At 49.3% G+C, this 26,671-nt stretch overlaps 1 protein-coding gene across 4 annotated transcripts in view; it reads left to right on the top strand.

Moving 5' to 3' along the window:
- LOC138299778 (cytosolic phospholipase A2 gamma-like) overlaps positions 1-26,671 on the top strand; it is a 1,040,695-nt gene that overhangs the window by 104,441 nt on the left and 909,583 nt on the right. Inside the window, exon 2 of one of the 4 annotated variants that reach the window (XM_069238329.1) lies at positions 4,107-4,264. The exons of the other annotated variants lie outside the window; for them this stretch is intronic. The gene's annotated coding sequence lies outside the window, so the exon portion shown is untranslated. The remainder of the gene's footprint in view (positions 1-4,106; positions 4,265-26,671) is intronic. 4 annotated transcript variants of the gene reach the window in all.

Genomic DNA, 26,671 nt, shown 5'->3' with positions numbered 1-26,671 from the left:
AGTTGCTGCCAAGAAAGTGGCCAATGAGAAGAAGCAGCTTTCCGCCAGTGGCGTGCCAAACACAAACTTCTTTGGGAGACATGCCTGCCTCACCGGTCCCTGGGGTGGAACCTGGGAGTACTCGAGGATCAGCAGCACCATCCCAGCCCAAGTCCAAGACCAGGTCTATCACTGAAGCAGCCAAAGCAATCATGGCAACGCCAATGAGCAGTGATGTTGACTTGGATTTGTCCCTGCCTCAAAATAGTACCCAATCATTTCATGAAATAGAGCAAAGTGGACAGCAGCTGCAGCCAGATTGCTCCGAAGTTGGAGCAGAAAAGAAGGTTCAGCTTTCTGTCGAGCAAGAACCTCCTCTTTTAGAATCAAGGGCTTCCAGGTCTCCAGCAAGAAAAAATAAGGGTACTACTTTCTACAGACACCACTTCTGATGATGATGATAGGGACATGGAGTGAACTGCGGCAGCATCCGGGATACTCCAGGAGAAGCAAGGGGAAAGAAAAGTTCCAGAAAGCCTTAGAATCATGGAAAGGGATTATGGAGCCAACCTGCTCTGAGGGATGTGGCACAGACAGCACTGCCAGCTCCCACCCCCAGCAGAGACCTGCACCAACCACTAACTCAGAACAAGTATGCCCTGCAGACAGACAATTAACACACCCATGACCACCTACGTTCAGTTCTTCAGGCACTGGCCCAGTAAGAAAGTACTTGTCCCCAGTTTGGGATTTTTTTAAGATTAGCAAACAGAAGGAGAACATTGCCATGTGCTTCATTTGCCACCTGAGTGTTCGTTAGGTAAGCCTGGTTCCCATTACGTTACTGGAGGGCAGATGACCCATATGAAAAAACATCACATAGTCCAGTCAGAACAGCACCTTAAAGAAATGGCTCAATGTGGCCACAGTGGTGAAGGTGAGGAGAGCCAGGAAATATCAGCTGCACCTAGTCAAATCACGGTGGAAGGTGAGGAAGAAGAGGGTGATAATCATTCTCATGCAAAGCAGCCCTGACCCCAGCAGTGGGCTAGGATCACCAGCCTCAGTGACCTCACAGTGGCACAGGAAGACTCAGACTCACATGGAGACACACTGGCATATGGTGACTGCACCACTGACAGGGACATTGAGTTTACCACCCCCTACATCTGAAAAGTTACCTGTGTCAGTGGCCCCACAAAAGAAGAAAATCCAGCCCACAATTACGAGAACGTTTAGACAGGAGGGGACCTACGACTGCAACTACCTAATGTGACGTTTGTACAATGGCAAGCTAGCAAAAATGTTAGTGCTGGACCTCTTCCCTTTTTCTTTTGTGGAAGGTGTGGGAGTCTTAGGAGCCCTCTGCCCAAAATGAAAGGTTGCAAACTGGACCTATTTTGACAGAGTTGCTGTTCCAGTGCTGCATTACCATGTGCTGCAGTTGGTTGGACAATCATTGTAGCAAAGTGTTGTCCACACTATCGACCTGAGGACAGGCATGTGGACAGGTTGTCAGGTGACTGGCTACATGTGCATCACTGCACACTGGATCTCTTTTCTGGGGGTAAAGCAGAAGCTATCTACAGGTCTTGGCCCTGAAGAAATATTTAAGAGCATTCAGTGGCATGTAACAGTAGCCGTGTTCACAAAAGAGAAGTCACACACAGCTGCAAACAGCTTGGAGGAAATTAATAGCAAGGTGTCTGAATGGCTAAGACCCAGAGGTCTTCGAGTTGGATTTGTTGCGGTGGACATTGGCAGTAACATATTCAAGGCCAGGGCAGATAGGGGTTATTTCAGGGTCCTTTGTTTGGCACACTGCATCAACCTGGTTGTGCAAGACTTTCTAAAAAAAGAAGACATAGGGGGTCATTCCGACCCCGGCGGGCGGCGGGCACCGCCCGCCGGGCGGAGACCGCCAAAAGACCGTACCGCAGTCAAATGACCGCGGCGGTCATTCAGACTTTCCCGCTGGGCGGGAGGGCGACCGCCAAAAGGCCGCCCGCCCGCCCAGCGGGAAAGCCCCAGCAACGATGAAGCCGGCACCCAATGGAGCTGGCGGAGTTGCTGGTGTGCGACGGGTGCAGTGGCACCAGTCGCGGTTTTCAGTGTCTGCTTTGCAGACACTGAAAATCTTAGTGGGGCCCTGTTAGCTGGCCCCACGACACCCGTTCCCGCCAGCCTCTTCCTGGCAGTGTAAACCGCCAGGAACAGGCTGGCGGGAAGGGGGTCGGAATTCCCATGGCGGCGCTGCTTGCAGCGCCGCCGTGGTGGATTCCCTGGGGCAGGGGAAAACCCCTGGTTTCCCTTTTCTGACCGCGGCTTTACCGCCGCGGTCAGAATTGCCCCGGAAGCACCGCCAGCCTGTTGGCGGTGCTTCCTCCGTCCCTGGCCCTGGCGGTCCATGACCGCCAGGGTCGGAATGACCCCCATAGTCTGCAACATACTGACCACCTGCAGATGCATCTGCATTCATTTCAGACATTCTTTTAAAGCCTGGAAAAAGTTGCAGTTTATTCAGCATGATAACAGAGTACCAGTTACATACTTGATACAGGCGGCGCACACATGTTGGAACTCAACCTATTATATGTTGTATCGTCTGTTTGAGCAATACAAACAGATCAATGACTATCTCATTTAAGCTTGTTTCCAATGATTTGCAATGTTTGGGGGCTGATGGGTGACCATTTGTTTCCTGAAAGTGAATGGCCTTTCAAAAGTACTGACATATACTTGCAGGGTTTACTCATTTTTTCTGGTTCCTCAAAACAAAGCAGCCACTTTAGATACCAAACACAAATTCACAAAAACACTCCTGTTCTGTTTATTTGTTCATCAACAGTAGTGCACTTCACAAGTCTACCTTGCTTGGTTTGGAACTGGGAGAAAATTACTCTGAATCTGGAAGGACTCAGGGCAGGACTACCTCAACAGTTAGAAAGGAGAACGTTTTTGACTTCTAAGAGAACCCATGATGATGGCGAGGCTCTGAGGCCTAGTACTCACACAGCTCTGTGAACTGGAGAGAGGTGCGTTGATTTGGAGTATGTGGTTGCTACATTGCTAGCTCAAACGTGAAATTCCCCTTATGTTCTTGCCCTGCCTCTGAGTCTTACTGGTACACTCCTGACTCCTTAAGAAGCTTACCTTGCTTTATTTTGTCCTTTTCCTTTACTCTATATTGTAACTATTGTTTTTTTTCAATACACAGGTCTTCTTCTAGTCCTCTCCTGCAAAAACAAAACTTTGAAAGCTCATGCCTCCAGCTTACCTATCGGACAGGTTAAGACAGGCTCCGCACACATTCCAAGAAGAATGGAGATGAATCACCTAATTTGGCAATACAGAATCATTTTCATTTCAAAAATCACATTTAAAAAACTAGATGGGTTACATTCAATCTTATTTCAAAACTAGAAGACATAACACTTAGGATATACTATCTGGGGTTCTCTCTTGTGCAGAAGAACTGTTTCCAATGAATTTACTGAACTGTGTCATACTTTCTTACTTATTCCTTTGTTTCTTTCCAGAATAGATTGATGATGGTCTGCTGCTCAGTGCCCCAATGAATTTTGTTGTGGTTTCTTTTGTGTAGTTTTTGCCCCCTTGTGTGTGTGTGTGTGTGTGTTTTAAGCCCCTAACCCTCTCCTCTCGGGCTGTGTGATGTTTTGAGGTTTGACCTAATTTTACACAGTAAATGAATAACACAATTGCTAGGGGGGATGTGGTGAAAGCAACACCAACTAACTGTATGATCTTCTACCTCCTGAGCAATATTCCACACCAGCCCCATCAACATCTTTATTAATGCCGTGTGTGTGTGTTCCATAAATTCTTAATCTGATCCAAACACTCTTGAGTCTGAGCTCACTTCTGACACCATTCTTTCATTTCCTAAGTTTAGTTTTATGCTATAGCTCCCCACCATTGCTTAGAAGAAATTGTAATAGCTATGTTATATTATCATGTCAGCTCGTCTTTGCTGAGTGTCAATACTTTCATTGTGGTAGTCTGGTCTCTGTCTTGCTACAGTTATGATATATGATGATGGACACTACCTCTCTGTTTTCTTTCAATCGAGTTGTCGGTGATGGATAACCTTTTGATTGTTCCTCTAGTTGGAGTTTGCATAGGTGGGAGTGGCACCTTCTGTCAAGTTCTGTCTTCTCGGTTAGTGTAATGGCATGCTACCACTACTACCTAACTACCTCTCCTTTGATGCCATTGTGGGAAAACCCTGCAGTAAGAAAAAGCCTGCCTTGTAGCATCTATTCAGGTAAGAGAAAAATTATGGTCTGAAGTGAACTTGTTTAGTTAGTATTTGACTCCTACTGGAGAAGATGGCGTCAGTGTGCACTGGGTTTTTGTAGGCAAAATAGGCAAGAGCAATCATCCCCTAGTGTTCAATAATAGTTGCAGAGGGCAATACAGCAAGGGTCTAAGTAAATGACATGCACATTTTCAGAAGATTAAAAATATCAGGCTACACTAAAAGAGACGCAATGAAGTAAAAAGTATCCCCTTTATTATTTAGAAATATGAAACCTGCCTTTTCCACCCACAACAGTCTCCCCCCTCTCCCCGAACAAATATAAACCAGTCCCCAAAAAGTCCAATGAAAAGTCCAAAGTGAAGTCCAGCCAAAATCCCTCCCCATCTCCATCCACAACAAGTTCCTTCCACCAAAACAAAAAACGTAAAAAAGGAGACTGTCTACATGGGTCCAAATCTAATGTATGCTCTGCTCTCTGCTGGTGAGCCGGCTCTCCATCCAGTCTATCTGCTGCAGGATGCATCAGAGCAATGCACTGATGGAGCTGGAAGGTGCAGCAGCAGGTGCAGTCAGGGTCCCTGACTGCTGGTGGCGGTGCCGACCATGTTCTGGCTGGGAGGCTGGTGGCTGGTGTGCTGGTCTGCTGAGTCCTGGGTCTGAGGCAGCTGTTTTAGCCCTTTCCTCCTCCAGGATCACGAGGCGCTGGTTGCTGCTGCAGATGTGCTCCTGACTCCTGCCTACTTGGTGGTGGTCATCGGGCAGGAGTAGCTATATCATGAAAAAGAGGAATAACAAAAGACAAATTGTAAAAAATGCTCTGAACAAACACTTCTTCAAATGATAGTGGGTGGCACAGTTCCACTACACTGCTGGTCCCCTAGAGACAATGGAATTTTATGTGATTATTATTTATAATTAGGAGAGTCACAGGGCCAATATTGTATTTGTTTACCTACACATGCCTCACATAAGAAGCACTAACTGTCTGTTAGAAAAGAAATAAGGCAGGGTTTTTTTTTCCTTTTAAAGGTACTTCTGGTAACTAAATGGACACATATAGTTGAAAAATAAAAAATAATTACCCCTCATTGTGATGAGTAAGGCAATATGCACTATGGAGTACAAGTTGTAGTGCCAAATTATTGGAGGCATGCTAGCTAGCGCTTCAAATACATTGCTACTGTCTGCAGCTCGGGCAGCTGTAGCTGACAATTATCTATCTTTAATTCTAATGGCCCTGCTCTTCCCCTCATGCCTTTCACTTAGCTTAGTTACTACCCTGACTCCAAAGAGGCAGATTAATAATTATCAGATAAATCACACGTCATGTATAAAATGCAGATATACTTTGTCCAGTCTGCTGTAAGTGTATGGTGGAGGAACAATGCACTGCACTACAGGGAAAGGCATGGGCAATATAGATTGTATTTGGCAAGTTCATCACATATTATATCCCCTGCACCAAACATGAAATCAAATTGGGCACTTACTAGTCCCACTCTGCTCACTGGTCTTGCCCACCATCACAAGTTATTTCCAACAACTTTATTCACTGGGCTGTAAGGGAAGTAAATAAACGTGACTCTACTGTAGAGTAAGGCAGATGGATTAGGAAGGTAAGTAGAGATTTTGCTATAAAAGAATAGAGGGGTTTCAAAGATCTTTCTACAGAAGAAGCGCTCCCTTCTTTATTCATCCAAGCAATTATTCAATCATCCTTTCATTCTTCCCCCTATATAAACCCATAGCCACCATGATTTGTTTTACTTTTTCTCATCCAGTCTTTCACCCAAATTCACAATCCTTTATCCATCCATTTAGTACCAACAATATCCACCCTTTCTTTCAATCATCCTTTCACCATCCATCTATTTACCCATTACCAATTACTCAACCAAGCATCCTTTTTCATCCACCCATGCATCCTTTCCATTCACTCTTTTCACCAATCCTTTCTTTTAACATTCCGTTCATTCCCATTTCCACCAAGCCATCATGTTTAGCCTCCATTGCGGAACCGCCAAATGGCCGCTCTGCGGTCGAAAGACCGCGGAGGCCATTCTGGTTTTCCCGCTGGGCTGGCGGGCGACCGCCAGAAGGCCGCCCACCAGCCCAGCGGGAAACCCCTTCCCACGAGGAAGCCGGCTCCGAATGGAGCCAGCGGAGTGGGAAGGTGCGACGGGTGCAGTTGCACCCGTCGCGAATTTCAGAGTCTGCAAAGCAGACACTGAAATTCTTTGTGGGGCCTTCTTACGGGGGCCCCTGCAGTGCCCCTGCCGTTGGCATGGGCACTGCAGGGGCCCCTAGGGGCCCCACGACACCCCATACCGCCATCCTGTTCCTGGCGGGCGAACCGCCAGGAACAGGATGGCGGTATGGGGTGTCGGAATCCCCATGGAGGATTCCGTAGGGCAGCGGAAAACCGGCGGGAGACCGCCGGTTTTCCTGTTCTGACCGCGGCCAAACCGCCGCGGTCAGAATGCCCTGCGGGGCACCGCCAGCCTGTTGGCGGTGCTCCCGCCGACCCCGGCCCCAGCGGTCGGAATGACCCCCTATCTGTGCTTTTGCTGAGTTGCAGATAAAATAGGACTTAAGTAACCCAACCACCACTTTGGCTGTAACGCAGGGGGTTCATGAATCTGATCACGAAAATGACTTTGTAGCTTTGAGTAATTGAAAATAAGCTAGCTATGTGACTTGCCACTGCGTCTCACCCTGCTCCATCTGCTCCTGCAGCAGTCAAACTTGAGCCAGCTCCTCCACTGGTGATTGGTGCGGCTATAAAAAAAACAGATGCAATTTTTAGATGCCAGATCCCATTCAATATTTTTAAAATAAAGCAAAATGCAACAGCAATCATTACAGTTCGGTTAGCACTGCAGTATCTTCTGTCAAAAATATAAATTCGGTCATTTTGTTGGAATGTTAGGAAAGCCAAGTAGACAAACCAATCAAAGTCTTTGCGTACTTGAACGGCATAGCTATAGCCTATGATTGACGGTTACTCTGAATCATTAAAGAGCAACGAAGAGGTGAAATACAAAATGATCAATGAAAGACAGTAAAAAAAGTACAAAAAGTAATGCAGGGATAGCAGGAATTAAACACATTTTGGATAGGGGAGTTTGAAAAAAGGGAGACAGTATGAAAAAAGGAAACAAGGCACATTTCAAGGTGGTACAAAATTGGGGAGAGGTAGAAGTTAAGGAAATATAATAATGATAATAAATAATAGGACTTACTGGGATGAGCACAGCCATCAGCATTGGCACTGGAGATCGACGCCTCTCCAGTTCCTGCTGGACCCACCGGTGCAGTGCCCTTCTTTTTGCCCTTGGATGCTGATGTAAGATTAGAAAGAAGATAAAAAAATACATTAGTGGAACCGTTAATCTCCACAAAATTATTATATACCAGGCAAATGCAATAACAATGTACTTAAATCAGCTCGCCTATGGTAGTATATTTTCATGATGAACTATCTTTAAGTTGGCTATACTCCTAAATCCCTATTCTAAATTTCCTTGAGAAAATCTACATTTACGTTTAGAACTAATGCTTTGCAATATATGATCTTCCATTCTGTTCTTATTTCTCAATTCCCTTGATGGACCAACTCAGTCTCCCTTTTTTGCAATGCATGGATACTGTGAAATTGCTTAGGACTGTACGAGCTACATAAAGTCACAGAGAACTCTAACTCACTGATATCACTAATTCACTATGGAGACAGGAGGACAGAGGAGTCTGCGTTGCAATAGCTTCTTACTTAATCAGCCAAAGCAAGTGCCTACCTACGAGTATAATGATGTTACACTGAGCACTTGCCTAGCTCTAACTGGATCATGAAATAAATAATAATCTTATCATGAACTAAACATAACTTACCTCTGAGTGGAAGCTGCATGCTGTTCATAAAAAAAGTTAGCATAAACACAAACACAATAAAAATATAATACTCACCAAGCCCAAGATCTCCACTGCTAGCAGGTCGAGAAGGCCCTGCTCGCGGTCGATAATATCCGCCCAGGAATGCATCAGCTGCTGGGTAGTGCACTGGACCTGAGTGGTGGCTCTGACCAACTGGCGCACCCTAGCCAAGTGCTGCTGATGCTCCAGCAGTGGGTAAACACTCCAGGTCTTCTGTCAGCATGGACTGGAGGTGGTGCTGCACATAAAAATCAGTGCTGCTATCTCCTCCTCACTGAATACTCGAACAAGGCTGCACCCCTTGACCGTGATGTTCCTACTAGGTAGGCGGACACTGTAGACCTGCTGCTCTGCCATGTTGCTGGGTAGGTAAAGAAACAGGAGGAAAAAGAAGGCAAAAAAAAAGAAAAAATACAAAAAGTGACAAAAAACACACAAACATTAAAACACCTTTAAAATAATTAGATGCCAAAAGAAACACTAATACAATAAATAAAAAAATAGGTGTAGATCAAGTATGGGGTGGAGGATAACAAAGATTGAAGGCACGTTGAAGTAGAAGTCCCAGCACCATAAACAAGAAATCTCCTCCCATGTGAGCAGCCTGGTGCAGTTTGTGCACAATTTTTAGTACATATTTTGTGTTGCATTTGATGTCAAACGCAAAGTGAACGGGCGCAAAAGAGAACTCCGCCCGGTAGCAGAACTCTGCATAGCGTGGCTAAAATATTTTGCCACTTTTCAGAGTTCCGCATAGCGTGGATCCACCCACTCCGCCCAGGCCTAGTATCAACCCCATAATTCATAATGTAGTTAAAATTGCCCAGTAGCACTACATCCCCTAGCCAGTCTAAGGTTTCCAAATTCAACCAATCGAAGAGGCCCAGATCATCAATATTTGGACCATACATAACATAGATGGTAAAGTTTTTTTTACAAGAAACCATCATCTGAGACGCGGCCCACCTAACCTTAGAGTCAGCAGAAGTTCTCACAACTTTATATTCAAATTGTCTGGAACTAAGTATGGCCACCCATCTTATGGAAACTGCCTGGCTGGTACAAACTACATTATCGTAACCCAGCTACCTTAATAATAACCAATCCTTATAGGCAAGATGAGTCTCACCTAGGCAAGGAATCTGCAGCTTATAAGCAACAATTTTGTCTTTCACTAGGTGCCTCTTTAAAGGGCAGTTAAGGCCAGCAACAGTCCAACACTTTAGATTAAGCTGAGACAAATTGTGCATTATTTATAAGAACCAAATTCACCTTTTTAACCAGCCAACTAAAACCCGGACATGGTGTTAGTCCCACTAACCAACAATATCGTGTTCATTCCAATTCATTTTTCCTTGCTCCCTCCCATAACCCCCAGCACAAAACACAGACAAAGAAACCAAATCTGGTGGAACCTCACCCAAAGCCTCCTTCCATAACAATAGGGAACCAAATCACCCCAAATTGCAGCTGTCAGCTCTCAAAGACAGCCATTAATGCACATTTGCCACCACGCTCTGTACCTGTGCCACCTTAGCAAGATAGCAAGAAATTTACAAAAAAAAGACATTTGACAGATCTGTCAAAAACTAACAGGACTCCCTCCCTTGTTAAGCAGGTCTTGTAACCAGCAAAACAGTCCCTCCCGCAGAGATATTTTTATTACATTTTCATTACAGATCTAAATATCGTGAATTTGTGTTTACATTGGTAGGATTTGGTAGATCTGATATAACATTTACATTCACACAAAACAAGAAAAAAATGACTTAGGTCTTGTTGTAACACTCAATATATTTGTCTGCTGTACCTGGCTGAAGGATCTTGCAGTTTGGTATTTAGTGGCCACACATTTAGCTACATGGTTACACTACTCCCTGTTGGTTCATGCTTGTTTGTGATGGAGGGGGATGCAGCCTGATGTCGTAGTTGTACTTTTTGTGCATGTTCTGATTGTTTACTCATCACTTATTGGCCGCTGTGGGTAACAGCGACTTGGGGATGTGGGAGTGGGTGCGCTCTCCTACAATATGGTGTGTCTCGTCTGGTTGCTTATTATGTTGAAAATGGTCAGGTACTAGCTGGCTTATCTCTAAAGCTGTATCATTGTCCAGTTCATGGTGGTCTCTCATCGTTTTTAGCCTCTAATCGGGTTACTAAAATTTCCCAGGCTTCACATCCTGTGTGTTGTTGGCCCCGCGCTAATTTACTTAGTACCTGGTGTTCTGTGCGGGTCCAGCGCAATGTCAGTGTGTGCCAGGTTTTCAAATCTGGTGCTGTGGGCGCTTTCAAATTCATAGCTATCAATCTTTTGTACATCATGTATGCTAGGTCCGCAAACTTATGTAGATGCCTATGTTTCTTTTCTCTCGTTCTCAGCCCTAACAAACAGGATTTAGGGTCAACAGCAAATGCAAGACCCATCAATTCTGAAACATCTTCTACCACTCCACTCCACTCCTTGTGTACCATGTGGTAGAAGTGTGCCAGTGGGGCATTATACCGGGACAGGCTGAGTCCGATCTAGGGAACATGTGATTAATCCTGGCTGGTGATAGGTATGTTTGGTGTGTGTAGTTGAATTGTGTGTACCGAAACCTGGGATTTCTCGATACCCCGAGTATGATATAGGGCTTTCGCCCAGTCCTCTTGTGGTATCGGGTCTGGCAGAACTGTGTTCCATCTATCCCTTACATTCTCCAAATTAGATTCAGGGGGTTTATTCAGGATTTTATATACATTTGTCACTACTTTTATTTGATTATCATATTGCAGTATGTGACGTAGTGTGGGGGAGATTGCTGGTTCTAGGTCTTCAGCCACCCATGTCTTTTAGATTGAGTGCCATATGGCATAGTAAGCTAAAAATTGCCCTGGATTCACTGCTGTGAGATTCAAATGACATCAGTTTCCCCTCTTCGAAGCAGTCTCCTACTGACAGTATGCCCGCCTCCGTCCAGGTCGTGAATGTGTGTGACCTTGCTGCATTAGCCCATCCAGGAATCAGTCCCAGGGGAAAGAGCGGGCAATAGGGGAACACCTGGGACCTTTTTGTATATACCTCCACCAACATGAGTGTACCACTACCATTAACGGATTATCAGATGCACCTTTCGGTGTTTTATTTGTTAGCCATGTGATCAGAGGTTCTCCATGTAGTCGCGCCAGCAGCCATGCAGATTCCGCCAGTGCGGGTCTGTGCATCCAGTTCAGTATCCACTGTAAATGTGCGGCAGCGTAGTAGAGTTTGAAATTGGGGGTACCCAGCCCTCCTGCTCTGATTGGGCGCTGCAGTGTGGTGAGTGCGATGCGCGTTCTACCCCTCCCCATATAAGCTGCAGTAGGACTGCGTTCAGATCCCGGAAGAAGTTCTTGGGGACCCAAAGTGGTAATGCCGCAAAGTAATATAACAACCGGGGCAGTAACAGCATGTTTGCCACCGCCACTCTGCCCATGGGCGACAATGGCAATTTGTTCCAGAACCGCAGCAACCCCTTCATAGAAGCCAGTGTTCTCCCCAGGTTCCCATATCTAAGATCCTCAGTTCTATGATATATGTGGACCCCCAGATATTTGAACGTATCAAAGCACCATTTCAGGCGACCTGTAGGGGCATTTTCTTTTCTTGACAGGGACCATCTAATTAGTGGGAACACACACGATTTGTCCCAGTTTACCACCAAACCTAATAGCCCCCCATATTCAGTCAGAAGCGAAATTACTAAAGGTATCACCTCGCTTCCTTTCCGCACATATATTAGGGCATCATCTGCATACAGTGATATGACGTGGTGTAGCCCATTTCTGATTATTCCCCATCTATCTTTCATTGCACGTATTCGGGTCGCTAATGGGTCCATCGCTATAGCAAATAACAACTGAGAGAGGGGGCATCCCTGCCTGGTGACTCTGGTGATCGGGAAGCTATCGGATATAACCCCTCCCGTTTTCACCCTAGCTTGTGGTTTGCCGTACAGTGACTGTTCCCATTGTATGTAGTTAGGGACAATTCCCATACACTGCATAGTGGCAAATAGGAAGCCCCACCCTAGTGTGTCGAATGCCTTATCAATATCTAATGATAGTACCATCTTGTCATGTGCATCCGGGGAGATGTCTCCCATGAGACTCAACAATCTACGGATGTTTAGAAAAGTGTTACGTTTTGGGATGAATCTGTTTTGGTCATCGTGTATCAAGGTATGTATGATGGGAGCTAACCTGTTAGCCAATATTTTACCTAGTATTCTACAATCGAGATTGAGGAGCGAAAGTGGCCTATAGGATTTGACGTCTGTGGGATCGCGCCATTCTTCAGGAAGGACCACTATCATTGCCTATCTCTGTGTTGGAGGCAATATCTTACTGGTCCATGCCTCCTCAAACACTTTCAACAAGTGAGGCTTTAAGTGTGTTGAATAAGTGGAGTAGTATTCTATTGGAGGGCCATCTATTCCTGGTGCTTTATTTCTAGGCATCTGTGCTAAAGCTAAGTCCAGTTCCTCCATTTTTAGAGGAGCCTCCAGCATCTCCCTATCTGCCTGCGATAATTGTGCCAGGGGTGAACCTGCAAGAAAGAACTCAAGTTGTTGGGGCGTGCATGTTGTGCGTTTGGTGTAGAGGTTTGTGTAGTATTCCCTAAACGCCCCATTGATCTCTTCTTGCGTGGTGGCCATTTTGCCTACATCTACCCTTACAGTCCCTATGGGGGACTGCTGGCGGTTCTCACGAAGGAGCCACGCCAACAGCCTGCCCGATCTGTCTCCCTCTGTGTGTAGGCACATTAAGTGATATTTGTGGTCATGTCGACGGAGACGGGAATCTACTTTGTTATATTTTGTACGCGCCTCTTTTAGCACTGTGTAGGGTGTCTCATTTCGTGCCACTGCAATTTTCGTTACTCTCAGTTCCTTTTCCAATTTGCTGACCTCCGCGTGTAGGGTGCGTCTCACTCCCCATGTGGTTGAGATACAGTGTCCACTGATTAAATCCTTGTGCACCTCCCACTCTACTGCTCTTGAGTCTGTGGAGTCTTTATTGATTTCCCAGTACTGTCTCACTGTTGTGTTCAATCCTTCTGCGAATGCCTGATCCTGGAGAGCTTCCACCTGTAAACGCCAGGTAGGGATTACTGGGCGTCCCCTGCCCCAATTCAGTGTTATTCTAAGGGGTGAGTGATCCGATAGTGTCATGGCCAGGTATGGTATGGTCAGTTCGCATATGTCCCCGGTCCCCCAAATTATATCTATTATGGTGTGTACTTTGTGGGGTATTGAATAGAATGATTATTCCCTGTGCTGCGGGTGTTTCATGAGCCATAAGTCATAGAGTCTCATGTCGAACGCCCATGTTAGCACGGGGCATCTGGCTGTTCTATTTAGTGATGCTTTCGGGTGTGTGTTTGACCTGTCTAATACTGTATTCAGTGTGCTGTTGAAGTCGCCATCCCAAATGGCCGGGGCTGCGGGGTTTACCAATAATGCTAAAGTAAGTGTGCCAGGAATTCAACTATCGCACTGTTGGGGGCGTAGATCCCGAATATCGATAATTGTCTCCTGTCTAATTTCCCCTCTGTTACCACGTATCTGCCCCCTTCATCTATCCTATGTGAGGTTTGGACAAAGGGGACGACACCAGCTATCCATACCAATACTCCTCTTGCAAAAGCTGAGTATGTTGTGCCTACAACCTGTCCTCCCCATTTCTCACGTATCTCCTGTGAGTCAGACTCCAAGAAGTGTGTTTCTTGTAGAATGGCGATGTGTGCTCCCTGACGTCTGAGGCGTGCATATACCCGGGATCTTTTGCTTGGTGTACCCAGACCTCTCACATTCCACGTGACTATTTCATATTGATGTGTGGTGAGATTTACGTTTTGAGCCATGTAGCGTGGCGTAATGTACCTGCATGTGGCACACTCCAGGTTTCAATACCTGTCCGGGTCCCTCCCATCCCTACCAGATATATAATTAAGGCTAACAGCCTCAGCAGTGTTTCCTGTGTTTCGTATTGACCTTTAGTGTACAACTTAACTGTCACCCTCCCTCCTCCCGCCCCAACTACTCCCCACACCCAACTATGAACTCGTAATAAACTACACAACCCGCTACTACTTAATAAAACCTGTATCTGTAGGAATACCTGTAGGGGAGCTATTTTGGCAACCAGATGTGGCTCTTATACGGGGCTCACATCCTTCCGCAGACATGGTCTGCATATACATATGGGCGCTCCCGGAGTGTTTGCCCCCCCCGGACCGCATGCTCAATGACATTAATCAATGTTCTCAATAAGAAGGGATAAATTGTTCAAAAGATACTCATAGGTGGCAACTACGTCCTCCTCCGTATGGATTCTCGCACAGTTGTTCTATGCCACCCTTCAAGTTTATCACTCAGTTCAGAAGGAAAAGCAGTTTGGCAGCTTGCGTTTACAGTGTATCCACGGATCTGGGGGTGAGCTGCGGGCCCTTTAGCACTTCTGTTATCGTGGAGTCTGAGCTGGCCGAGTCAGAGCCCTGGAGTGCCTCGAAGGAATTTTGCATGTGCAGGGGAGTTTCTTTCAAGACTTTTGCCCTTTCTTATGCTGCCTGTTTTTCTGTGGGTTGTCCCTTGGGTCGTTTCTTGGTGCGCTTCAGCGAAGGAGAGATAAGCCATTCCTCTCCTTCATCCGTTCCCTCTTGGGATCGTGCAAGACCTTTGGTGTGCAACCACGTCCAGGCATCTTCAGGGGAGGTGAATACGTGGGTGCGATCATCTGATATCACTCTCAATTTAGCAGGAAACAACAGGGCGTATTTAATATTATGCTCGCGGAGGCGTTGTTTGATTTTTGCATGGGAGTTACGTTGTCTCTGTACCTCTTGGGTAAAGTCTGGGTAGGCATTAACAACTGAGTCCTCATGTCAGAATGGGCCTTTACTACCGAACTGATGTAGTATTACATCGCGGTCTCTGTAGTTTAAGAATCTTGCTATCAGCAGTCTAGGTGTTTGGCCCGGGGCCGACGGCCTCCCTGGGACTCTGTGCGCCCTTTCTTCAGAGAAGAAATTCGATGGGGCCCCGTTCAGCAACTCTTTGATCAGCCATTGTTCTAAGAATATTTCCGTACTCTGCTCTGTTAGTTTTTAGGGAAACCCTAAAAAGCGTACGTTGTTTCGCCGGGATCTACCTTCTGCTTCTTCAGCCCGTCGCCATAAGATCTTCACCTCTGCGTCCAGTCGTTGAATTTATTTTTGATTATCCGAGACCATCAGGTTCAACTCATTTAACACATCTTCCGCTGACTTCACTCTCTCCACCAGATTGCGGTGGTCCACTCTAAGTAGGTTCAAATCTTGTGATACTGTATCTATCCTATTTTCCAAGGAGGATTTAGTGTCCATGATCCCCTGCAATACTTTTTCAAATTGTGTAGCGTGGGCTTGGAGTGTGCTTTCCAATGACTGAAAGGTTGGTATTAACTGTTGATCGCTCGTGCCTGTTCTTGTGTATTTTGGTCTTGGCTTTTCACGGATTTGGATTTCCCGGCCATGATGCGTTTCTGTTGGTCAACTTTCGTGATGCAGAGTGGTCTGGCTGTGTGCTGCTTGGGCAACGGATTTCACTGTTGGTGCGCACCCGCCCCACGGTGTGTGGTTATTCCCCTTGGCGCAGCCGGATCTGTTTGCGTTCCCCCTGTGCGAGCCGGTCGCAAGCGTGTAAATGTTATTAAGCGTCCTGAATCGGGAGCATGTTGCCTCCACCGGGTTGCCCAGCCGCCGCCCTTGAAATAGCGTTTTGGGCGGCCTGGGTCACCACAGCAGGCCCGTCCCGTTCATTATTCTTGCGTGTAAATTTGACACCTGGCGGGGATGGGGGGGGCCCGGATATTGGTGGATGAAGAAAGATGGCGGGGGGACTCCAGTCTCACCCGGCCACCCTGCCCCTTCTCAGGTCCTGTGTAACTGTTGCCCTCGTTAGCGCTCCTGTGGGGCAGCGCGTGGCTCTAGGACTCAGCGCAGGAGCTCTTTCGCGTCTCCACCTCAGCCACTGGGGCACCCCGTCCGGTGGCAGGCACGCGAGAAACACAACAGCCGCCGCAGCTAAAGGCAAGGGGGGGGAGAGGCCGCAGTCTGTACCGGCTCCCCAAACCGGGACCCCCCCTCCGTTCAGCTCCACTCACCACGCGTTGACGCCTCACGGCCAGGCCTGCAGGCAACGCCCTGGACCGTCCCAGCCTACGCGGCCTCCAGGGATCCCACAATGTCACGGCCACCGGCTTCCGCACGGGCCTCGCTCAGCTCCGACCGCCGCTTCTCAGCGGTGCTGCTTGCTCTTCGGCTGCAGCCGACTCTTCGGGCCAGATTTCTGTGCTTTCGAGCACCGATCACCGCTCCGGGAGCGCCTTTCAGGATGTTGTCCATGAGCCCGAGTCGGAGCTCACGTTTTAGGCGTCCATCGCGGCCTCCATTTTGGCTCCTCTCCTCCCTCCCACAGAGATACAAATCAATAAACATCTTTATGACATGAGTCATGCTTCTGACTTTTATACTGACACTGCCTAGGATCCTTTCAGTATCAGCTTCCATAAAGCAAACCTGAGTTTGACCATCCCATATAATTTTCAGTTGAACATACTCCTGAAGAAAAACTTGCTTCCTTACCACTATCCATGGGTCAATCATTTGTTGTAGCTTCCATTGCCGATCCATTGTTGACTTACAAAAGTCAGACTTTATATATGAAAAGAAATCAAGTCACCATGATTGGTGTAGATGAATGAGCCTTCAAAAATATCACCTGCCTCAATAGGAAAATGGGTGAGGAATGGCTCTTTCTGAGTAGAGAGGAACTCTACAATGATGTGCTATCAGGCACCCCATTACTCGCTTGGGAGACTGACAGGGCAGAAGAGGCTCAATTGACTCTAAGTGATAAAGTAAGCATGCACAGATGAAGAGCTGCATTTTTATTTTACAGTCCTCTGTAAACAAAACCCAGGATATGGCCAATTGCTTAGTTTTCCTTTGCTGAGACGAGAGGAAGGTTCTGCTCCCAATCTGAGCCCCAACATTTGCATTTGCTCACCTGTTCACTAGAGAGGTCCACATATGTTTTTTTAAACATTTCGTCTAGGCCATGTTAGGTCCTCCGCCTGGCTCCTTGTCTTCCCCCAGAAGATTCATTGGTGACTTTTTTCATAGTATGTCTAGGATGAATGCGACCCGTGGACTATTTCTCTGGTGCATATGATCAACTCCTTTTTTTATGTTTTTGACACCTTTGTGGAGGCTAGGAGGAATCTCAATGCCAAATACTTTGCACAGACGGTATAAAGCAAGAGAAAAGGGACCTCTCACCTTATATAATCACTCTTTACAGTCTAATGCAGGAGACAAATTGGCCCAAGAACAATAGGGCATCCTCTTGCTCTTTTTTGGAACTTCAAGACTACCTGTAAAATGTACTAGCCCAGATCGCTGACCCTACTCAGTCCTGTTCTGAGTTAATTGATTTGGGTGTTGAACTGGACATCAATTGGGTGAAAACAAGAGAACAATCTAGTAATGATCCTAAAGTAGTGGTAATCCATCATGACAAAAAAGAAAGTGAAACTCTTACTTCTGACGACTCTGAATCAATAAATACTGGGTGAATACATGGTCTATTTCCATGGAAGTAAATGAAGAATTATTTCATTTCAATTTATGCTCATTATGGGCCAACCTGAGCATTTTGCCAGAGAGTGTCTAAGGCTAAGGCTAAGGCAAAGATTACCAGTGTTGCTATCTTGACATAAGACTTAGGAGGTCATTACAACCCTGGCGGACGGTGTCAAAGCGGCGGTAAGACCGCCAACAGTCCGGCAGTAAAAAAAGTTGCAATTACGACCATGGCGGAAACGCCAACAAAGACAGCCACTTTAACACTCAGACCGCCACGGCGGTAAAACAAACAGCGCGGCGGTCACCGCCAACAGACAGGTGGGAGACAATGTCCGGCCACACTATTATGACAGGCCAATCCGCCACCTTTTCCGGGGCGGATTCACCGCGGATAAAAACACGGCGGAAACAGGAATTTCGAAGAGAAAACGCTCACCTCTACACACTCCACGAGGAACGAGTACACCATGGAACCAGAACTCCAAATTCTCCCTGCGATAGTCCTCCTGCTCCTCTACCAGGAGCATGAACGCCGGCGGCGAAGACCACGGTGAGTACAGCTCCTACGACACAGGGGAGGCAAAAAACAGGGACACACACACGCAACACCCCCACCCTCACCCACCACAACACACACACTAATGAATATCAATACATCACAGTTACACCCTCCAAATCCCCTGGAAGAATGCAAAGACCAAAGAAAATGAGTGTAACCATTGGAATATATTAAAAACAAGTAGGCAGAAAAATATATATATATATATATATATACACAATGTACAAAATAAATACCAGGCATAGTAGTCCAGGTCCTGCACAAAGAATGTCTGTGGAACACTGGGGCCACACGGTATGGGCGAGGCCCACACAAGATCCCCAACCATGATGGAGAGAACACTGCAGGGGCATCAGACAGCAAGAAAACAGGCACCTCAGGGTAGGTAAAGGGGGGGCACCTCAGCCACTTGAGTGCACAACGCCAAATCAACGAGGGGGCCACATGCCCACTGTTCAATCCTGGGGAGTGCAAAGCCACAGTCTCTCAAGTCCCTACAGTGGGTGGCTTGCCCACTGTTCAATCCTGGGGAGTGCAAAGCCACAGTCTCTCAAGTCTCTACAGTGGGTGGCTTGCCCACTGACATATCCTGGGGAGTGCAAAGCCACAGTCTCACAAGTCTCTACAGTGGGTGGCTTACCCACTGTTCAATCCTGGGGAGTACAAAGCCACAGTCTCTCAAGTGGATGACAGTCTCCACTGGTTCTGGAAGGGGACTGGTGCCCAGAGTGCTTTATCCTGTGAAGGACAGAGGTAGTGGATGGCAGTCTCCACTGGTTCTGGAGGGGGACTGGTGCCCAGAGTGCTTCATCCTGTTAAGGACAGAGGTAGTGGATGGATCTCTCCACTGGTTCTGGAGGGGGACTGGTGCCCAGAGTGCTTCATCCTGTTAAGGACAGAGGTAGTGGATGGATCTCTACACTGGTTCTGGAGGGGGACTGGTGCCCAGAGTGCATCACTCACCCCGTGACGGACTCAGTTGCGTCAGTGCCCCTGCCGCTCATGAGCTAGCGGTGCTTGAGATGGCGGTGCCCTGTGCAGCGGTGCTTGAGATGGCGGTGCCCTGTGCAGCAGTGCTTGAGATGGAGGTGCCCTGTTCAGCGGTGCTTGAGATGGCGGTGCCCCATTCAGCGGTGCTTCAGATGGTGGTGCCCTGTTCAGCGGTGTTTCAGATGGTGGTGCCCTGTTCAGCTGTGCTTCAGATGACAGTCTACATTGCAGGGTCTCAGCTGCTGGCGGTCCTTCATGGCCCAGCGGGGCTTGTGCTGGCGGTCCTTCATGGCCCAGCGGGGCTTGTGCAGGCAGTCCTTCATGGCCAAGCGGGCCTTTTGCTGGCGGTCCAGCATGGCCCAGTGGGGCTTGTGCTGGGGGTCCTTCATGGCCCAGCGGCACTTGTGCTGGCGGTCCTTCATGGCCCAGCGGGCCTTTTGCTGGCGTTCCTTCATGGCCCAGTGGGGCTTGTGCTGGCGGTCCTTCATGGCCCAGCGGCGCTTGTGCTGGTGGTCCTTCATGGCCCAGCGGGCCTCTTGCTGGCGGTCCTTCATGGCCCAGCAGGGCTTGTGCTGGCGGTCCTTCATGGCCCAGCGGGACTGTTGCTGGCCTCCTGGGCAACTGGGCTGGGGCTGGCGGTGGCGTCCTGGGTAGCTGGGCTGGCGGTGGCCTCCTGGGCAGCTGGGCTAGGGCTGGCGGTGGCCTCCTGGGCTGCTGGGCTGAGGCTGGCGGTGGCCTCCTGGGCAGCGGGGATGATGGCGGTCTTCTCCGCCGTGCTGCTCTTTCCAGCTTGCCGGGTTTCTTGTGGCCCTTCCCCACCTTGGAAGGTGTCACAGCTGACTCCACACGCCGAACGGGACCCCTGGGAGCGGCTTTGGTGACTGGAGTCTTCCCCCTCTCCCACCAGGCACTGGCCAACTTCTGATGCTTCACAGGTGGGGGACTGTCTGTGCTGTGGCTCCGTGCCACACTGGCTGTCCTGGTGGCCGGTGCACTCCACATACCGGTGACTACAGTCACCACTAGTCCCGGAGATGTTGTGGCTGAGGTGCTATCTCGGGACCTAGGAGACAGACGGGGTGGGAGAGGTGTGGGAAAAAGGTCAAGGGTGGACAGGAAAAGTTTTTTGGACACACTGGGACGGGTAGCTGGAGGGGGTTTGGGAATGGAGGAAGAGGTGGTGGTAGTAGGAGGTGTACGTTTGGTGACTTTGGGTGAAGGTGCATGCGCTGGACGCTGTCGTGATGTGGATGGCTGTTGGGTGGGTGTGTGCCTGCGTTTGTGTATCTTGGGAGGGGGTGTCACAGACACACTGCGAGAGGACACGGGACGTGTGAATGGTAGTGGGGGTGGTGTCTGCACGTGAGCGGGGTGTGCTGGTGGGTGTGCTGGTGAGGGACGTTGTGGCTGTAGAGGTAGTGCATGCAGGTGTGAGTGTAGACAAGACTAGGAGGGAGGAGGGAGACGACGAGGCGGAGTGGGCAACAGTGGAGGCAGTGGATGTTGGTGTGTCTGCATGTGTGTGTTTCTTGCGTGAGTACCTGTGGGATGTGTGTGCTTATGTTTGCCTGAGCTTCCCTTGTGTGTTGAGGTGTGTGCAGTCTGGACTGATGGTGTGCTTGGGATAGGCAGAGGTACAGGGGATTGAGTCTGGGTGGAGGAAGTTGGAGGGGGGAGGCTATAGACAGGGACAATGGCTGCCATCAGTGCTGAGGCCAGAGTCTGAAAAGCTTGGTGAAGGGCCTCCTGACCAGAATGAATGCCCTCCAGGAATGCATTTGTTTGTTGCAACTGCCTTTCTACACCCTGGATGGCATTCAAAATGATAGACTGCCCAACAGTGAGGGACCTGAGGAGGTCAATGGCCTCCTCACTGAGGGCAGCAGGAGTGACTGGGGCAGGGCCTGAGGTGCCTGGGGCGAAGGTGATGCCCACCCTCCTGGGTGAGCGGGCACGGGGCAAAGCCTGAGGGGCTGCTGGGAGGGCGGTGCTGGTAGGGGGGTGGCGGCTGTACCTGTAGATGCGGGGGCACAGATGTTGCCACCACCACAAGGGAGCTCCCATCAGAGGATGAGTCTGTGTCGCTGGTCTCAGCTCCTGTCCCGCCGTGGAGCTCCCCTCGCCCTCAGTCCCACTGGTGAATTCAGACTCCGTAGTGCCGCCCTCCATGGCTATGTGGGATGCAGCTCCCTTGTGCTCCGGTGCCACTGCTCCTCCGCCTGATAATGCAAATGCACACAAGAACAGGGAGACCACAAAAAGGGGGGGGAACAGAAGAAAGACATGTTGAGTGCCTGGATTACCGTTACCGTTGGCGGACACAACAGAAACAGAAGCCCCCTGCACTACGCCGCGCTCTTGGGCTCCACTGTTCAATTCCTGGGAAATGGCCTACAAGGCTATGGATGACATCTGCATACATAGATGACATAGGGGCATGAATAGCTGTACTTGGCACTCTACAGATCCTGGGGAGTGGGGTGCCACATGGCCTGCCTTATGGAGGGGCCTTGCCTACGGAACTCGCCCTGGCCTAGGGAAACCCACAGCCCTCCTCCCCCACCAAGACACCTCCACTGCGCGCAAAGTCAGCAGAATGAGAGTGTACTCGCCCCCTTGTGTCTGCTGTGATGCCCTCAAGCGCCCATCCAACTCTGGTTAGGCCGCTGCCAGGATCCTGAACATCAGGGGGGTCATGGTGGGGCGGGCACCCCTCCCACGTTGGGAGGCCATCCCCAGCTGAGCCTCCGCCATCTTCTTGCTCCAGCGGCGAATGTCCTCCCATCTTTTCTGGCAGTGTGTGCTCCGTCTGTGGTAGACCCCCAGGATCCGGACGTCCTTGGCGATGGCACGCCAAATATCTTTATTCTGGTGGGCGCTGACCTACATGAAATGTACAGGGGAAAAAGAGAAGTCATTACCAACTGCACCGTCAAAGTGATTGGCCCCCATCCCAACCCTTGCCATGTGGCACATGCATTCACCGTCTTTCATGCACGCAGCACTCTGTCCCCTTCCTTCTTACATCCAGCCCTCTCCACACAGGCATAGCCCATACATCATGCTCCCTGTGTACTTACCTGTTTGTCTGGAGGACCGTAGAGTAGCTGGTACTGGGGGAGGACCCAGTCCACATGTTTCTCCAACTCCTCCGATGTGAAGGCAGGGGCCCTTTCCACAGACGCACGAGCCATTGTCTCTTCCAGACCGAGGTCACAGCAGCACTTGCAGTGTAGGTCCTCTCCTGTCGAAGATCAGGTATCGAGTGGTTAAACAGATAGAAAATGGCGGTCACGTCCGTGCCGGTGCGTACCGTCACCACCAGAGTACATTGTCATTGGCTCTTGGGACCCATAGGGTCCAATGTTAACCAATGCAGCATTGCGCCACGGTCTTCGACCGCCTACTGCGACGGTATACAACGCCAGCACAGTTACCTCACATCCCATTGTCCCACTTTAGAGATCAGGCAGCCGCCATTTCAGGGGCCCATATGGCTTCATTTTCAACTGCGTCACACAGACCTAGGCCTAGACTCAACACACATACAGGCCACCTTTTCTGTATGGATGGTTTTCTGTGTAAACTGTGTGTACGTACCTCTGAGTTGGTTGACTCTGTGCTCGCTGATGTCCTTCATAGGCACCGTCCGCTGGGACATGTGAGGAGATGGCGGCATCCTCCGGTGTACAGACCGTTGGAGGACCTGTCGACAATGGAGAAGCGACATTTGATTATCACCTACAGGCTTGACCGTGCCACAATCCAGGAACTGTGTACCCATTTGGAGCCAGACCTGATGTCAGCAATCCGCCATCCCACAGGAATCCCCCCTCAAGTGCAGGTGCTGTCAGTGCTCCATTTCCTTGCAAGTGGCTCATTTCAAACAACTGTGGCCATGGCATCAGGGATGTCCCAGCCTATGTTTTCCAACGTATTGTCCAGAGTGTTGTCTGCCCTTCTGAAACACATTCGGAGCTACATCGTTTTCCCTCAGGTGGAGGATTTGCCTACAGTGAAAGGTGATTTCTATTCCCTGGGACTTCTCCTCAACATCATAGGTGCCATTGATGGGACCCATGTGGCTTTGGTCCTCCCCCCCACAGGAGTGAACAGGTGTACAGAAACCGGAAAAGTTATCATTCTATGAATGTACAGATGGTATGTTTGGCAGACCAGTACATCTCCCATGTGAATACCATGTTCCCTGGCTCAGTGAATGACGCCTACATCCTGCGAAATAGCAGCATCCCTTATGTGATGGGTCAACTCCAGAGGCTCCGTGTGTGGCTATTAGGTGAGCACCTGGAAGCAAGTCATTGGGAATGGTTGTCTGGGGTTTTCCCTACAGGTTAGTGTGTGTCTAACAGTTTTCCCTCGTCATTTGCAGGTGACTCTGGTTACCCCATCCTGTCATGGCTACTGACCCCAGTGAGGAATCCCAGGACAAGGGCAGAGGAACGCTACAATGAGGCCCATGGGTGAACTAGGAGGGTGATCGAGCGGACCTTCGGCCTCCTGAAGGCCAGGTTCAGGTGCCTCCATATGACAGGTGGATCCCTATTCTACTCACCAAAGAAGGTGTGCCAGATCATCGTGGCCTGCTGTATGCTTCACAACTTGACTTTGCGACGGCAGGTGCCTTTTCTGTAGGAGGATGGTCCAGATGGCGGTGTTGTGGCAGCTGTGGAGCCTGTGGACAGTGATGAGGAGGAAGCAGAGGAAGAAGACATGCACAACAGGGACTCAGTGATCCTGCAATATTTTCAGTGAGACACAGGTAGGAATACAAACCTGCCTACTACATGTACTTTGACACTACTACCTCTCTCCTGTCTGTTGTTTTAGCGCAGTGTATGGTCACTGAATTGTTACTTTCCCTGTCACAGATGTGGGTCCCACTGTGTGACATCTGCTTAGATTCCTCATGGACTAGAGCTGTGTGACATAGGTATGTTGACGTTACTATTTTAAAAACATTTTAGCACTGTAATTGCTAATACACTATTCCAAAATCACAGACAGACTCCAGATCGTTTTGTGTTTTAGGTGTGTTTATTTAAATGCTCAATATTGGAGGGGGTAGTGAAATGGTGATGGGTGATGGCGGAGGAGTGTCCATGGCAGAGTCCAGTCTATTAGTCTCACAGTTGCATTGCCCATGTGGGCATAGGAAGTGGAGCTGGGGCAGTTTAATTAAGGACAGGGTGACAAAGTGGGACAGTAGGATGACAATCAGGGTGGTCTCATTTCTTGGCGGGGGTCTTGGCATCGTGCTCTGTCTTTGTCCTGGATCTCAGGGACCATTTGCGGGGTGGTTCTCTCTCTGCAGGGGGTGGGGTTCTGGTGTGGTGGTCCTGTGGCAGGTCGTCCTGTCCACTAGCGCCGGTAGAGGTGATGGGCAGTTTATCGTCCATGCTAGTGTCATGGGCCCCTTGTAGTGCCACAGTGTCCCTCCTGGTGTTGAGTAGTTCCTTCAGCACCCCTACGATGGTGCCCAGGGTGGAGCTGATGGTTCTGAGTTCCTCCCTGAAGCCCATATACTGTTCCTCCTGCATGCGCTGGGTCTCCTGAAACTTGGCCAGTACCAGTGCCATCGTCTCCTGGGAGTGGTGGTAGGCTCCCATGATGGAGGAGAGGGCCTCGCGGAGAGTGGGTTCCCTTGGCCTGTCTGCCCCCTGTTGCACAGCAGCCTCCCAGTTCCCCTGTGTTCCTGGGCCTCCATTCCCTGGACCATGTTCCCAATACCACGGCCCCCAGGTCCCTGTTGTTGGGATGGTGGGTTATCCTGGGTTCCCTGTAGTGGTGGACACACTGCTGATTGACGTGTCCTGGGGACGGAGGTACAGGCCCGCTGGGTGGGTGCTGTGCTGGTGTTTCCAGAGGGGGGAAGGTTTGTGGTGGCCTGTGCCTGTGTGAGGGGAACCGACTGTCCAGAGGTCCCCGATGGTCCGGGCTGGTCATATAGATCCAGTTGGACAGAGGTGCTGTCATCACTGTGGGCGTCTTCTGTTGGTGGTGTGGACATGTGTGGACCCTCCTGTCCGGTGATGTTGGGTAGGGGTCCTGCAGGGGTATAAAAGTATGTTTATTAAATCTGTGTGTGTAATGGTGTGCAATGGGTGGGTGACCGTGTACCCCAGTGCTAGCATTCCTGTGTGGGAGCTTGTGTGATGATGGTTGAGGGGGTGTTTGGGTATGTGCAGAGGGCATGCTTTGGTGATGGGTGTCCATGCTTTGTTGTTGCATGCAGGGCTTGGTGTTGGGATGGTTGGTTTGTGATGTTGAGACATATGTGAGGAGTTGGGGTGCTGGGGGTGAGGGTAGGGGTATGTGATAGCATGCAGGTAGGGTGGGGGATGTAATAGTAAAGCTTTGACTTACCAGAGTCCATTCCTCCACCTACTCCTGCGAGGCCCTCAGGATGCAGAATCGCCAAGACCTGCTCCTCCCATGTTGTTAGTTGTGGGGGAGGAGGTGGGGGTCCGCTGCCAGTCCGCTGAACCGCAAGGTGGTGTCTTGAGACCACGGAAAGCCCCTTCCCCCGTAGGTCGTTCCACCTCTTCCTGATGTCCTCCCGATTTCTTGGGTGCTGTCCCACTGCGTTGACCCTGTCCACTATTCTTCACCATAACTCCATCTTCCTTGCAATTGAGTTGTGCTGCACCTGTGATTCGAATAGCTGTGGCTCTACCCGGACGATTTCCTCCACCATGACCCTGAGCTACTCCTCTGAAAACCTTGGGTGTCTTTGCCATGCCATGGGGTGGTGTAGGTGATGTGTGGGGTGGAGTGTGTGGTGATAAGTGTGGTGATATGTAGTGGTGTGTTGTGTGAGGTGCGTTGAAGTTGTGTGGGTGATGGTGTTGTGTGCCATTGGATGCTGTTGCTCTTGCTGGTGGTGTCTCTCTCTGGCCTTCTTTCAGAATTTTTTGTTGTGTTGGTTTGTGGGGGATGTGGGTGTGTGTTTTATATTGTATTGGGTGTGTGGGAGTGGTGTGTGTATGTGTATCAGGTGTGTGTATTTTGAATTGTCCAATGTTGTTGTGTTTTGTAAGAGTGTATGTATTTTGAGCTTGGCGGTGTGTACCGCCAATGAAATACCGCGGTTGAAAGACCGCCACGTGGATTCGTGTGTCGTGATAGTGTGGGCGTATTTCTGTTGGCGTGAAGGTGGAGGTTTTGTTTTTGCCAGTTTATCACTGACCTTTGGTGTGGCCGACTTGTGTGGGTGTCTGACTTTTGGCGGATTCCGAAATGTGGGTCATAATAGCTGTGGCGGATT

This window comes from Pleurodeles waltl, chromosome 6, assembly GCF_031143425.1.
Source record: "Pleurodeles waltl isolate 20211129_DDA chromosome 6, aPleWal1.hap1.20221129, whole genome shotgun sequence".
NCBI classification, from domain to species: domain Eukaryota; kingdom Metazoa; phylum Chordata; class Amphibia; order Caudata; family Salamandridae; genus Pleurodeles; species Pleurodeles waltl.
Note: the sequence above shows the minus strand (reverse complement) of the source record. Positions and strands in the feature narration are given on the sequence as shown.